Genomic DNA, 13,080 nt, shown 5'->3' on the forward strand with positions numbered 1-13,080 from the left:
AGTGGGTGTGACTTACATGTGTTGCTGGCTTGGAATGTAAGCCGGCTGAGAACAGAGCCTACCAGGGATTGTATGTATGTATGTATGTATGTATGTATGTATGTATTTATTTATTTACTTTTAAAGATTTTATTTATTTATTCACGAGAGACAGAGAGAGAGAGGGAGAGAGAGAGAGAGAGAAGCAGAAGGAGAAGCAGGCTCCCAAGGAGCAGGGAGCCCGATGCGGGACTCGATCCCAGGACCCTGGGATCACGGCCTGAGCCGAAGGCAGATGCTTAACCATCTGAGCCACCCAGGCGCCCTACCAGGGATTGTATTTAGCACGATGCGAATTGGGATTGGTTGGCTCGGTTGGAGAAGGTGGCCCTGACGGTAACAGTGATAATCTTGCCCTTGAACCTCACTGGGCCAACCACTGAGCTGCTAAAGAGCTCAAAGTACATGATCTTACTGGAACCTTAGGTGGCTATTGTCCTCATTTCATAGTGGAGGAAACAGAAAGGTTAAGTCATTTACCTAAGGTGGTATAACTAGTAACTGGCACACATTTGAGTAAAGATTTCTAAAGAAAGCCACATTGCTTCCTAAGGCTAGGTTTTAAAATTTTATTCCTCAAATATGGATTAGCCCACAAAGACTTTAAGGTAGTCCTGGTAGTCTTCAGAAGGGTTACGTTTTCACTAAGGCACATGAGACCATGGATAGAAATGGTAATACTACTAATAATTTTGTACCTGGATTAGAACAACCCAGCTCCATTGTCTTGGCCCAGGCTTTCCAGTGGATTGTCAGAATGAAAGCCTCAGTACTCCTGGAAAATAAGACAGTGCCCATTTGAGAGCAAATGGGCGTTAATCTTCTTTTCTGTAAGGAAAGATGAGTTTTCATGCAAATGAACACTGGGTTCATTTGGCCCCTCAAGAGGAATTAAATCAGATTCCATAACTATCAGCCTTTACTGTCCTTTGTTGTAAGACAAAACACATAGACTATTGCTGTTCCTCACTGAGCCCAGAGTAAATTCTGTTGTATTAGATAATCACAGTGCTTTTATACTTAACTGGACTTAAACTCCTTCCTCCCCTCCCCCCCCCAGATTATGTTCACATTTCTACAGAGCCTTTCAATCACCAGAAGGAGAAGAACTCAAATGTCACTGTATTGTAGCTAGCAGACCAAGTTGTGAAATAAACATACCTTGAAATGTGACTTTCATACCTCATGTTTTTTATGGCCTTGATACTTAAAGTATGGTTCATGGGTGGGGTTGACGGCATCAGCATCACCAGGGAGCTTGTTAGAATCTCAGTCTTGGTCCCAGGCATACTGAATCAGAATCTGCCTTTTGACAAGGTCCTAGGTGATTCCTGTGCATTTCAAGTATGAGAAGCACTGATTTTTATGGTACTCATCCCCCTCCAAGTTAATAGTTAAGCTTATTGAATGGAAGCTTTTTTCTTCTCTACAAAGCTCATTTCAAGTATAAAATTTTATATTTTAGAGCCAGGCCCTAAGGAATAGAAATGTCAGGTTTGGCTGTTTAGCATCAAGGGGCATCTTGCCATTTCTAGCAAAGTGTGAATTATTTATTAAACCTTTTAATCCATCTCAGTTTTTCTATACTGTCTTTGTATTCCGTTTGTAATGCAGAGCTAGTGGGGTGTTCCTTTATTTGGGGGCGAGGAGTTAATCTTGGCCTCTTGAGAGTATACACATCTCAGCCAAGTTACAGACATAGTATCTCATGTCGATCCCACTGAAGAGAGAAGCCCATTAACCAGACGTCGTAGCCAGATGGCTCCTCCTTCAGCTGCGCATCTTTTCTCCTGCCTCCCTCTTGTGCGCTTCCTTAGAGGGGAGCGCGAGGCAAGAAGAAAGGTGCTCTGTCTCTTCATTTATTGTCTGTGCATCCTGCCCTCTCAGCAGGTGACCTGGGCCTGACTCCTGTCACTTACTGGCTTTGTAACCATGGCCTCCGTTTCCTCACCCCCAAAATGAAGGTGTTGGGATTCCCACACTCTGGAGAGCCTCATTTTTACCCTCTCCGGCCAGCTCCTCGTGACCCGTGGCCACTACTGCCCAAGCTTCTGACACGTCTTCTTTCTTCTCTCTTCATCCTTCTGCACCCCTGCTGCCCTGCCTTCTGCTAGGCTCGCTCTTCTCTCTCAGACAGACTTCAGAATAGCCTAGAAGTGACCAGTGTGGGCTTTTTGTGCCCTGTCGAGGAGGGAGATTCCATATTCAAGGACTGAGAGTTGAACTTGTGAATTTATTTGAATTCATATTAAGTCTCCACTTGATGATTATACAGTTCTCTTGGAAGTGCTTCAAGCAGAAGCACCCTTTATGAAATAATACCTCTCCTCCTCCTATTTTTAGGAGGCTAAGTTTTTTAAATTCAGAAAAAGCAAATCTTGGATCATTTTTGTATTAACTGTGGGTTGTTGTCAAGCCAGCCCTTGTGTAAGGGGACCTCATTAAGCAGTGCTCTATAATGGTGACAGGGAGGCTTAAAATGTCTTAAGTAAATGTAAATGGTCTCAGAGCCAGTAGTTGAGTTTCACTTGAAAGCCAATGAAACATCTAATTAAGGAGTAAAGAAGGATGTCAGAAGGATCCAAAGGCCTGAATTTTTGTTATGTTGCGGTAGATTTTACTGGAAGCCAGAGGATTCTTTATATGATAAATTTGGGGGAAATAAAGCAAATAACAAGAAACTATAATTTCCCTTTTCTTTACTTGTGGTATAAATAGAACCAGCTTCATAGGTCAGAATGTTCAGTAGTTTGTATATACTTACTACCAGGGTTCAAATTTGAACGTGAAATATTTTTTTAAGATGGGGGGAAGGGCAGGGGGAGAGAGAGAAAGAATCTTAAGCAGGCTCCATGCCCAGCGCAGAGCCCCATGGGGCTCGATCCAAGGACCCTGAAATCATGACCTGAGCTGAAATCAAGAGTTGGACGCCTAACTGACTGAGCCACCCAGACGCCTCAAACTTAAAATATTTTTTAAGCACACTCTACGGTGGTAAAAGCTTTTCTTTACAACATGTATAATTATCTTGCGAAGCTTTTTTTAACATTACATAAGGAGAAAACAGTAACATCTTGGAATGATTGTAAACTGGCACTTAAGACCCTGGAAGTGAACTGTTTTCTAATTACTGTATTATATGTGTGACTCGAGATTCCATACTCCTCCTCCTTCAGTCTTTGATTTTAAATAGTCTTATTCAAAATGCTTCCTTCTATTCTTGAGGCATAGTTGATACTTTAGCAGTGTTCAGTTTTATATACATAATTGTGTAGGCTGTGAAATTATTGCTTAATTAGATTGGTACTATCATAAGCTATGTACCTTTTAATTATGTTTAATAATGTGAGACCCAGAAATGCCCCCTCTATACTCCTTTAATATTTCATGGCAGGACAGTAGGGGTGCACCATCACTGTAAAGTAGGAAAAGGGACTGGAAAATGGGAATTGGGGTTACTGAAACTGGAAACAGAGTAACTTGTAGATTTCTTTCTGGTGATGAAAAGTTTGGTTTCTTGACTCTGCTAAGTCCTTCAGAAGGACAAACAAGGGTAAGACAGAGTGTTGGTCCTTCAGGAGCTCACATCCAAGGCAGAGCTCAGCTGATCTTACAGTTCTAGTCATTGAATTGGAGCTATTCAGAAAATGTCCCTGAGGCATGTAGAAACCCGGCATCCTTCTGTCAGCCTTTCTTCTGCCTTGCTTTCACTGCTGTTCAAAAAGCGAACGTTCTTTGTTCTGGATCTTTGAAATATGGATTGATTTGTTGCTTTTCAGAATTTAAGATAACTCCCTGAAAGCTACTGCAGGCCTGATTCATTAAGCAAATTGCAGACAGGAAGCAACTTTCTCTGTATCCTGAGTTTTGATAGATCCCCCCCCCCCCCGGAGGACCAGGTACACAGGCTCTCAAATTAATTTTTGGTGTTGAGTCATCTGAGAGCGGTTGGAGGAGGAGGTGAGAGTAGCATGAGGTTTAAATGAGATGGGCATTGCACATTATGATGTCCCCAGCGTGGAAGAGTAAGACGTACATAGTGTTATTGGATGGAAGATGTCAGTCTCCGAGCATTCAGCAAGCCTAATCATTTATTTCATTTAATCTACTTGCAAAGTCTTAACTTATTTATTGACCTATAGCAACCAAGAATTTTGAGTCGTCTTCGCTATATTTTTAAGTTATGTGCATTCGCCAGGAGATACACAACCAGCAGGTTGTGGGGACAGTATGAGGAGTAAGAGAGATTGAGTAACACCAGCCATTACCACAGTGGTACGCACAGCCTCTTGGGTTTTGTTTTGTTTTTTTTTAGTGTTGCTAGCCCTGTTTTTTTTTTTTTTTTAATATGACCATTTATGTGCAGTGTTAGAACTGTGAAAATAAACTGTGGTGAATAAAAATCATAATAGAGGCTGCCATTGTTGGAGGACCAGAAGACCTCACCATTTCAGGTGTCTGAATAATGCTGGATCAACTGGAAAAGAACGCAAGGAAACGTTCAGGAGTGATAGAAGTGTCCTCTTCTTGATTGGGCTGGTGATCCAGGGGGTATGCAATTGCCAAACTCAACCATCTCTTAAGATCTGTGCATTTAATTTACTATAAATTGTACCTTCTCCCAAATAGGGAACACTTCATGAATTTGTGTTTTATCCTTGCACAGGGGTCATGCTAATCTTCTCTGTATTGTTCCAATATTAGTATATGTACTGCTGAAACAAGTAGAGTATAACCTCTTGTTACTTGAAATTTTAAAGTTTTTTTCCCCATAGAAGACTTAAACAATACAATGATTGGAAAGATGATGCAGCTACTCTTCGAAATATCTGTAATGATTTTGACTTAAGGTAAAATATGCATTGAAGGGGGCACCTGGGTGGCTCAAGTCAGTCGGCTCAGGTCGTGAGCCTTGCGTCGGACTCTCTGCTCCGCGGGGAGCCTGCTTCTCTCTCTCTCTCTGCTAAATCTAAAAAAGATTTAAAAAAAAAAAAAAAAGATTTTAAAATCTTTAAAAAAAAATGTGCTTTGGAACCTCTTATCAAAAGTAGAATTTTACAAAAGTCATTGAAGGAAAAGGCCTTCATTATCAGATGTCTTCATTCTGAGATTCACCAGGGCAAGATTCATGTTTTTGTAGAAAACTCCTGTTTCTTTTGGAGCTCTCAAAGAGATAAAAAGTAACACATCCAGGATGAAAAGTATTTTAAATTTAGTGTCATATATGAATTCCTACATCAGTGACCATGTCAAGAATATGCAGAGACTGGGCGCCTGGGTGGCTCAGTTGGTTAAGCGACTGCCTTTGGCTCAGGTCATGATCCTGGAGTCCCTGGATCGAGTCCCGCATCGGGCTCCCTGCTCAGCAGGGAGTCTGCTTCTCCCTCTGACCTTCCTCCCTCTCGTGCTCTCTCTCTACCATTCTCTCTCTCTCAATAAATAAATTTAAAAAAAATCTTAAAAAAAAAAAAGAATATGCAGAGACTTTTCTCGCCATATCTCCTTCTTATTCATGGAGTCACCGTTTACTTAATACCTAACACATAGGCCTGGGGGCTGGAGACCCAGCAGTACAAAACACTCACAAAATTCATACCCATGTGGAGTTTACAATCCCAACAGGAGAGATAGATAATGATTAGCTAAGTGTAATGTGAAGTATATTATGGTGATAAATGTTTTGGAAAAAGTTAAGCAAGTGGGGCCCCTGGGTGGCTCAGTTGGTTATGCGTCTGACTCTTGATCTCAGCTCTCATACCTTAATCTTAGGGTTGTGAGTTCAGGCCCCATGGTGGGCTTCATGGTGGGTATGGAGCCTACTAAAAAAAAAAAAGTTAAGGAAAGCAGGGTAGGGGGGCAACCCTGAATTTGAGGTTGGCCTTAATTGGGGTACATTTATTCAGACACCTGAAATGGTGAGGTCTTCTTTTGAATCTTGCACCGCATACATACATTCCTTCATCACAAATACATGTTTTTAAAGATATATTTATTTGAGAGAGAGCGAGAGAGAACGGTGGGGAAGGGCAGAGAAGGAGAGAGTGTCTTTTTTTTAAGATTTTATGTATTTGAGATAGTGAGAGAGTGCATGAGGTGGGGAGAAACAGATGGAGAGGGAGAGGCAGACTCCCCAGTGAGCAGGGAGCCTGATGTGGGGCTCGATCCCATGACCCTGAGATCATGACCTGAGCCAAAACCAAGAGTCAGATGCGTAACTGACTGCGCCACTCAGGTACCCTATCACAAATAAATATTAAGAAAAAACATAGTGTATCAGCTCTTGACTCCCTTATGTCATTCTGTTAGGATCCTGCACCCTAATGAAGTCTGTGAGCCCAAAGATAAGAAGAGTAGCTGCTATTGAGTTGGATGGCTTTGTACTTAAGGAAATCCTAATTTCAGTTGCTTAAAAGGCTTCAATGAAATGGGATATTTTTGCTGTCAATTGCTGAATAACAACATATTCTGAAACTTAGCAATTTAAAATAACACACAGCCATTATTTCAGTTTCTGTGTGGTCAGGAATCTGGGGCCTAGCTTAGCTGAGTGCCTGGAGGAGAGGAGATGACATAGGGCCTGAATATCAGGAGATTCTTAGGGCATCGTAGAGGCTGTCCACTGTGTGCTGTCGCTCAATAGTGACTCTGTATCTCTTCAGGTCGGCCTTGAGAGCTACAATTCTTCCTGCCCCCTAAGGAAGAAGAAACTGGTTCCTGACTTTTTCATCCAGTTTTCCAGTCAAATACAGCACACGTCCCAAGGAAATAAGGGTTGGCAAAAATAACAAAACAGTAAAATTACAAAGGGACTGGCCTTTAATGGTTTTACACTTTCTCTGTTCGTGGGCCCCATTGGGTGCTTCCTCTGTCAGCCTCCACTCTGCTTTCTTTCCTTCCCGGCACCTGGTTGGCCTGCTGGGTAAGTACAGCACTGAGATTCCTGTTCTGGGCCTTGGGCTGCCTTGCACGCTAACCTACTAGTCACTCCCTCCATTCCTGGTCGCCTCTGGAGCTTCAGTTGCTCAGAATTGCCCAGTTTGGCTCAAGCTCCTTCCCAATGATGGTTTCTTCTTTTGGTGGGGCTTGCCTTGTCCATGAGCTGCTGTCTGTCTGGACCATGTCTGGGCCTCGTTCTGGTGCTATGTGTCTGGAAGGAGGGAGCCACTAGGAAACAATCTTAAGTCATTGCCATCCTTACCATCTTGCCCTCTTCCAAAGTGTGCATTCCCTCTTGGGTTTGTCAGGGCTCCCCTTCCTCCTCACTTGTTGGCAGAAGGGCCTCTTTATTTCTCAGTTGACTTGCAGGGTAGAAACGACCGACTTCTGGCGAACTTGCCTTTTCAGGTCGAGACTGCTTGTCCTCCTGGCCTCCGCTCCTCCTGCGTCCATCAGTCATGCTCCCTACCTCCAGAGGTCTCGCAGAACCTGTGCACTGTGTGTTTTGCAGTACCTACCACCTTAAAAATCAGGGATCAGAGGAAGGGGACTGTAGGTTTAGGTAGAAGAGGCTTTTGCTGGCCAATATATAAAACGGAATGGTAAATGAAAAATTGTCATTTGCCTCGTGAAATGTTCAGTTAAATTAAGTCCACTCCCTTCCCCAAGCAATTTGATTTTCTTGAAAAAGTCTGCACAGAAGGCATCAGTACAGCTCCTGGTATGTCGCTTAAGCTGAAATGGTATTTCAGTGTATCTCTCCTTCCCCACCGTGCTTCTACTCCCGGCAAGTCTGAGCCATCCTAGCAAGTTTGGGACTTGGAGACGGCTGGGTGACCTGTTCTGTGGAGATGAAAAGCTAACCTTTATCTGTTGCATTTTCTAGATTTTTGCTTGGTGTTTGGTTCATCACTCGACTCGTTCTGGATCCGAGTTGACATATTTCAGTTCTTGCTGGGCTACCACTGGGAATAGTTAGTATCTGTCCTGCAGAGGACTCTTAGGCCCCTCCCTCTGTTTCCTCAGACTGGGTGGGATTACTAAAGTGGGGTCCTCTCTCTTTTTTTTTTTTTTTTTTTTAGACTGACTTTTAAAGGAGTTGAAGGGTCTTTGGAGGCCATCCGTTTACTTGAGGGAAACTGAGTAGCAGAGAGGTTAAGGCTATGTCCGAGGTCACCAGGCTGGTTAGTGACACCAGGCAGAGCAGTATTTCTTGGCTACCTGCTCAGTGTCTTCTACACACGATGCTTCTTCCCAGCTGCATCGCCTTGAAAGCAAGCTGAAGGCAATCTCTGTTTTCATTCTGCACCCTTGACAGATGAACACTTCTCTAAAACTTTAGTTTAACTCTGGAAGGAGTGGGCCTTTGGATAATGGGCATTTTGGAAAGAAAGCTATTTTAGGAACGGTAACTGCCAGGAGTCATTACGTAAGAAGGGACCCAAGAGTCTCAGCAAGGAGAGGATTTCCCTGTTTGTGGCATTTAAGTCATGGTATAAATTCCTCTCATGGTGTTTTGTTTGCATCATTTGGCTTAGATGTTGTTAGATGTTACTAGCCTAATCCAGTTCCTTGTTTTATGAAAATAGGTTTTTTGTTTGTCTAAGTGGGCTTCTCTTTGTCATTGTGCTGGAATAGTCATTCTTGGACCGAAATGATGGCTTTTGAATCTCTGTTATGTTTTCAGGCATGCCTTAGAGGTTGTAAGATAATACTGTTGTTACTGGGAGGAGTTGGGTGAGGGCCATAAACACTCTGGAGAGATAGGAGAGAGGTTGCCGTAGGACAAAATTGCAGACTTCTGCTAAAACTTCTTGATTGCAAATTATGGCCAAAAAGTAAGACTTCCGTAGCTCTTCAAATTCCTAGTACTTAGGTCTTCACATTGCTGTTTCCAAGCACCCCTCAAACATCTGCTGCTTCGGGCCTTGTGCAGTCCTGCTCTAGTGACCAGCCCCAGAAGTCTGACATCTCTTCCTGTCTCGACTCATGCCAGTTCCGAACAGCTGAACTCCCAGCACACGGGAACAATGGGGCTCCTGAAGGCTCTTCTGCTGTTGACATCCAGAAGCACATTCCCTTTCTGAACTTCCAGACAGAGTTACCGGGCTGACTTTGAAATGTGCTCTCACACGAATACATTCAAGGGATTCTGTTAATCTATTCTGATTTATTTAGGAGGCAGCAATGTTCATTATTTGACTTATGTTAGTGGTTAATTAACCAAACTAGAACATGTTTCCTTTTTACAAATTGAATGCTGAGAGAGTAACAAAGACCAAATATTTTACAACACAGATTCTTGAATTTGCTCTGAAACACTATATTTATTTTGCAGCAACTTCCGGTTTTAGTGACAATTAAATACTATTTTTCTATTATTAAAAAGTTCCAAATTTTAAGTAACTTGAAATGGAAATGAAAGTCATTTCTAAAAATAACGCTGTGTTTATGTGGTTTTTTGTCTTTCTCTTTTTTTTCTTTTTAAAATTCCATGTCAGTGGGGAAGGCCTTGATTGGGGAGAAAATGTAAATTTCATGCCAGTCTCTTTGTTTGGAATCGATGAGAATTGGATTGAACTGTTTATGAGAATAGACAGAAGTGTATGAGGTTTCTTTTAGTGTTGAACAATGTTGCAGTCATTGCTTGATGATCTACCTTGACTGTCCTGTGGACACATCAGTGGTACTTCTGAGTCACTGTCTTCTTGTTGACTCTGTTTATGTTGACTGTATGTTTATTCTACCAAGGAAGCTTCCATAGCTGCTCATTGTGAATTCTCTAGAGACAGTTTGGTTGAAGACCACCCTGATCAGGCTGGTATCTTCTACCAGCGTGGTTTAGGAGATTAGGTGGATAAGGGGGAAATCATCATAATTGCTTCCCAACCCCTTTTTAGTGGGGGTCTTCTTAGGGTGATTTGTTGGCTTGGGAGTAAATCCTACCCCTCCCCCCCGCGACCCTAATCTTAGACACTCATCCAAATAGAAGGATGAAGATGTATTTCAAAGCTGAATGTTGGGGTGTGTGTGTGTTGGGGGGGATCTAAACTTTGGGATTCTGTGAGCCATTTGGCGATTGTGGAGGGTTTAACACCCTCGTTTTAATTAGCTAACTCAGTGGAAGGTGAAAGGTTGGCAGGGAATTTAGTTTCACTTGTGACATCACTTGGCTTATTCAGATGCAGGTGAATCAGGAGTGGTAATGAAAGAGCTCTGTTCTCCAGATTCACCTGACCTTGCTAAGAAGTGTAGTTCAGGGAATTATAGCCAGAGCCTGTCCTAGGAACACACTAATCAGTTGGAAAGGAAAGGCGGGGGGTCAGCCTACCTTAATCTTCCTTTCTCAGTTTCTTTAGGGTTAAATTAACATTTATTTAAATGTGGGATTCTGTTTGCCTGAACCCCTAAATTTCTGTTAAATGAATTTAATCTGTGAGATTATAGGCTTTCTGTGTACCATAGGAGATGTAGAGATATATGGAGCATAAATGCAGTGTTCTGTACTCTGCATTATATAATTTGAAGGTAGTTTAGAAAGCACTGTTATATCCTGAAACAGTTTGTACATTGATTCTCTTTTTTAAAGGAAGAACTTATGGTCTCTGCAGAGGCAGAGACCCATTTCCATTTCCAAACCCCTACCATTTTCAAAGGCAGGGAAAGGATACTGTGCATGCCTAAGCCAGCACTTTTTAAATTGCATGAGTTTCATACTTAATGTCTCCTTAAGTAAAGACTTTTGTTGAATTTGCCTTTCTAGACCATGTGGTAGAAATTGCAAAGGAACAGGGTAACAACAGCACATCTCAGTGGGCAGCTGGTAAGAGCAGACGTGGAAGTGCCCTCTCCTTTGTTGAAAGGTGGCTGTTTTCTTTAAGCACTTGAAGGAGGTTTGGTTTTCATCTAGTGAGCTGTGCTGTAGGTTGTTGACTGACAGCCTTCTGGAACATCCTAGTAATTATTACGGTTGGTGCCGGTTTCTCCCCCAATTCTTGCGTTTGTCTTTTAACAAAAATGACTTTTTATTTGACCAAGGTACCCAACCCTGGAGAGAAGATGAAACTTGGATAAATCTTTATTTTTATTTATTTTTTGTATTTGAAGGGGAAGATTAAATAACTGTCTTATCTGGATTTTACCATCATTTTTGTGTCCTGCCTCTTTTGGATCATTTACCATCCAGTGCTATTGATGCTTGGGGAGCTTCTCCCGCTGGTCTCCTCTCTCCTTTTCTTCTGTGTTTTGAGCCTTTCCCAGGCAGAGGAGGTCAGGCAGGTACACGTGCCTTTTGGAAGGAGGTGGTGGGAAAATATGGAATAATGAGCCCTTCTGACTTTGGATTCAGCAGTTTAGCACTGGTGCAGTAGGTGGAGTTATTCTTGGAGCCCCAGTTTGAAGATTGCTGTGCAGAAACCCATCTGTGCCACTGGTTGCCAACATTTCTGGTACAAATATTGTCATTTGCTCTTGAGGCAATCTGCTATTTCAGTCCTAGATGCAGTTTTGTAATATGCTGGGCAAAATAGTGGAGAAAAAATATCTTAAGTGGTGGTATAATCTTCAGTTTAAAAACACTTTAGCAATGTTTCCAGTAGAGGATTGTTCAACGTGTCTCCTTTCCTCCTTCCCTTGGCTGTAAACATAATCCAAATTTCATTTTTTTCTTGCTCGTCTGAGCCATGGTTTCCTTGTGCTGCACCCACCCAAAGGAAAGATGGAGGGATAGATGAAAGGCTTAAGTAATAGTACTTTAAAATTGCACTCTGTGAAGGTTTAACATGCCCTGTTCCTTCTGTTGTTAAGAACATAACTTGCTCAGAAGTTACTTCGTTAAAAAATGTCCCAACATGATACCACACAACCCTTTCCCATTGCTCATCCTTCCTTGTTCCAGGTGGAAAGAAGCACATCGGCCTCGTGGGCTACTGAGAAGAAGACCCCTCTGTTACCTCTGCAGAGTGGTAGCTCCCTCAAGGTTACAGGACATTTCCAGAAACCTTAGCGTAGCTGTACTACTATTTGGCTGGGCTTTGTCAGTAAGCCTTCCCTGGAGTGGGAAAGCATGTCCTCTCCGAAGTAGTACGTTTTTTTCTGTTGCTGTGGCTTTCTCACTTTTTTCCCCAGCCCGATGCATAGTGAGAAATCCACTTTATAATATGACTCAGTGTACATGTGCACACACATGATACAAGAGTTTTACATATTAGTATTATACTTGCCCTTTTGTGTGAGATATGCTCTATTTTACTAATTTTTTAAAAAATGCTCAGTCCTCAAAATTGATTTTGCTGCTTTATGGATTACAATCCAGAGTTTTTGGCTTGGGGGCTTTCCCACATTTATTCTTGTAAGACCTTCATGTCCTGGCAACAGCGGTGGAGTTGGGGGAGAAGAGGTGGATGCATCCATATATGGAAGACTGGCCCGCAAGGTTGAAGCAAGGAGGAGGGAGTTCATGATTCACTTGGATGTGCATGGAAGGGATTTGGGGCTGAATTAAGAAAGTAGTGCCCCTTTGGATTGGTCTCAAACATGGAACTAGTTAAAATTATGTACTAAATGAAAGACCCCAGAAGATGTTTGATGTCATTTGAGCTCTGATGTGACGGACTAGCCAGGATAGTTCTATACTTATCTGGACAGCCTTGTCATTTAGATTTTGCATTCAACCCTTGAAAACTGGCAGTGTGTTTGGATCCACTGGATGGGGTTTCATGCCCCTTTTCTTCTGCATTAACCTAAGTCAGGTGCATCTGACCTATGCTCAGTTGTCTGCAGAATCTTTGATCCCATGAAAGTACATTCCACTCTTCATTTCCTCAGAGCAGATGTGAAGTCCACCTTCACCCCGGAGTCAGATGGGTTGTTGTCAATGTAAAGGAGTTTTAGGTGTTATCAGTGTTTGATAAGATACATTACCCTTTCTCTGCGAAGCAGGAGCTCTTGAAGCAGGGGTGGTCAGGCCGCAGTCAGGTTCCTCCCACCTAGTCCCTGACTGGCCTGTTGGCATCTGGAGCAATGATCTTGTAAAGACTCCATTGTGAAGTTGGCCGTGTGTGTGTGTGTGTGTGTGTGTGTGTGTGTGTGTGTGTGTGTGTGTGT

At 42.5% G+C, this 13,080-nt stretch overlaps 1 protein-coding gene and 1 non-coding gene across 2 annotated transcripts in view; one reads left to right on the forward strand and one right to left on the reverse strand.

Moving 5' to 3' along the window:
- Positions 1-13,080, forward strand: part of FOXO1 (forkhead box O1) — a 91,224-nt gene that overhangs the window by 54,174 nt on the left and 23,970 nt on the right. The window lies entirely within an intron of this gene.
- Positions 4,661-4,767, reverse strand: LOC112827017 (U6 spliceosomal RNA). The gene has a single exon (XR_003209132.1). It is a non-coding gene; the product is annotated as a U6 spliceosomal RNA (small nuclear RNA).

This window comes from Callorhinus ursinus, unplaced genomic scaffold, assembly GCF_003265705.2.
Source record: "Callorhinus ursinus isolate GAN/ISIS: 27379988/994484 unplaced genomic scaffold, GSC_fseal_2.0 scaffold7, whole genome shotgun sequence".
Classification (NCBI taxonomy): Eukaryota; Metazoa; Chordata; class Mammalia; order Carnivora; family Otariidae; genus Callorhinus; species Callorhinus ursinus.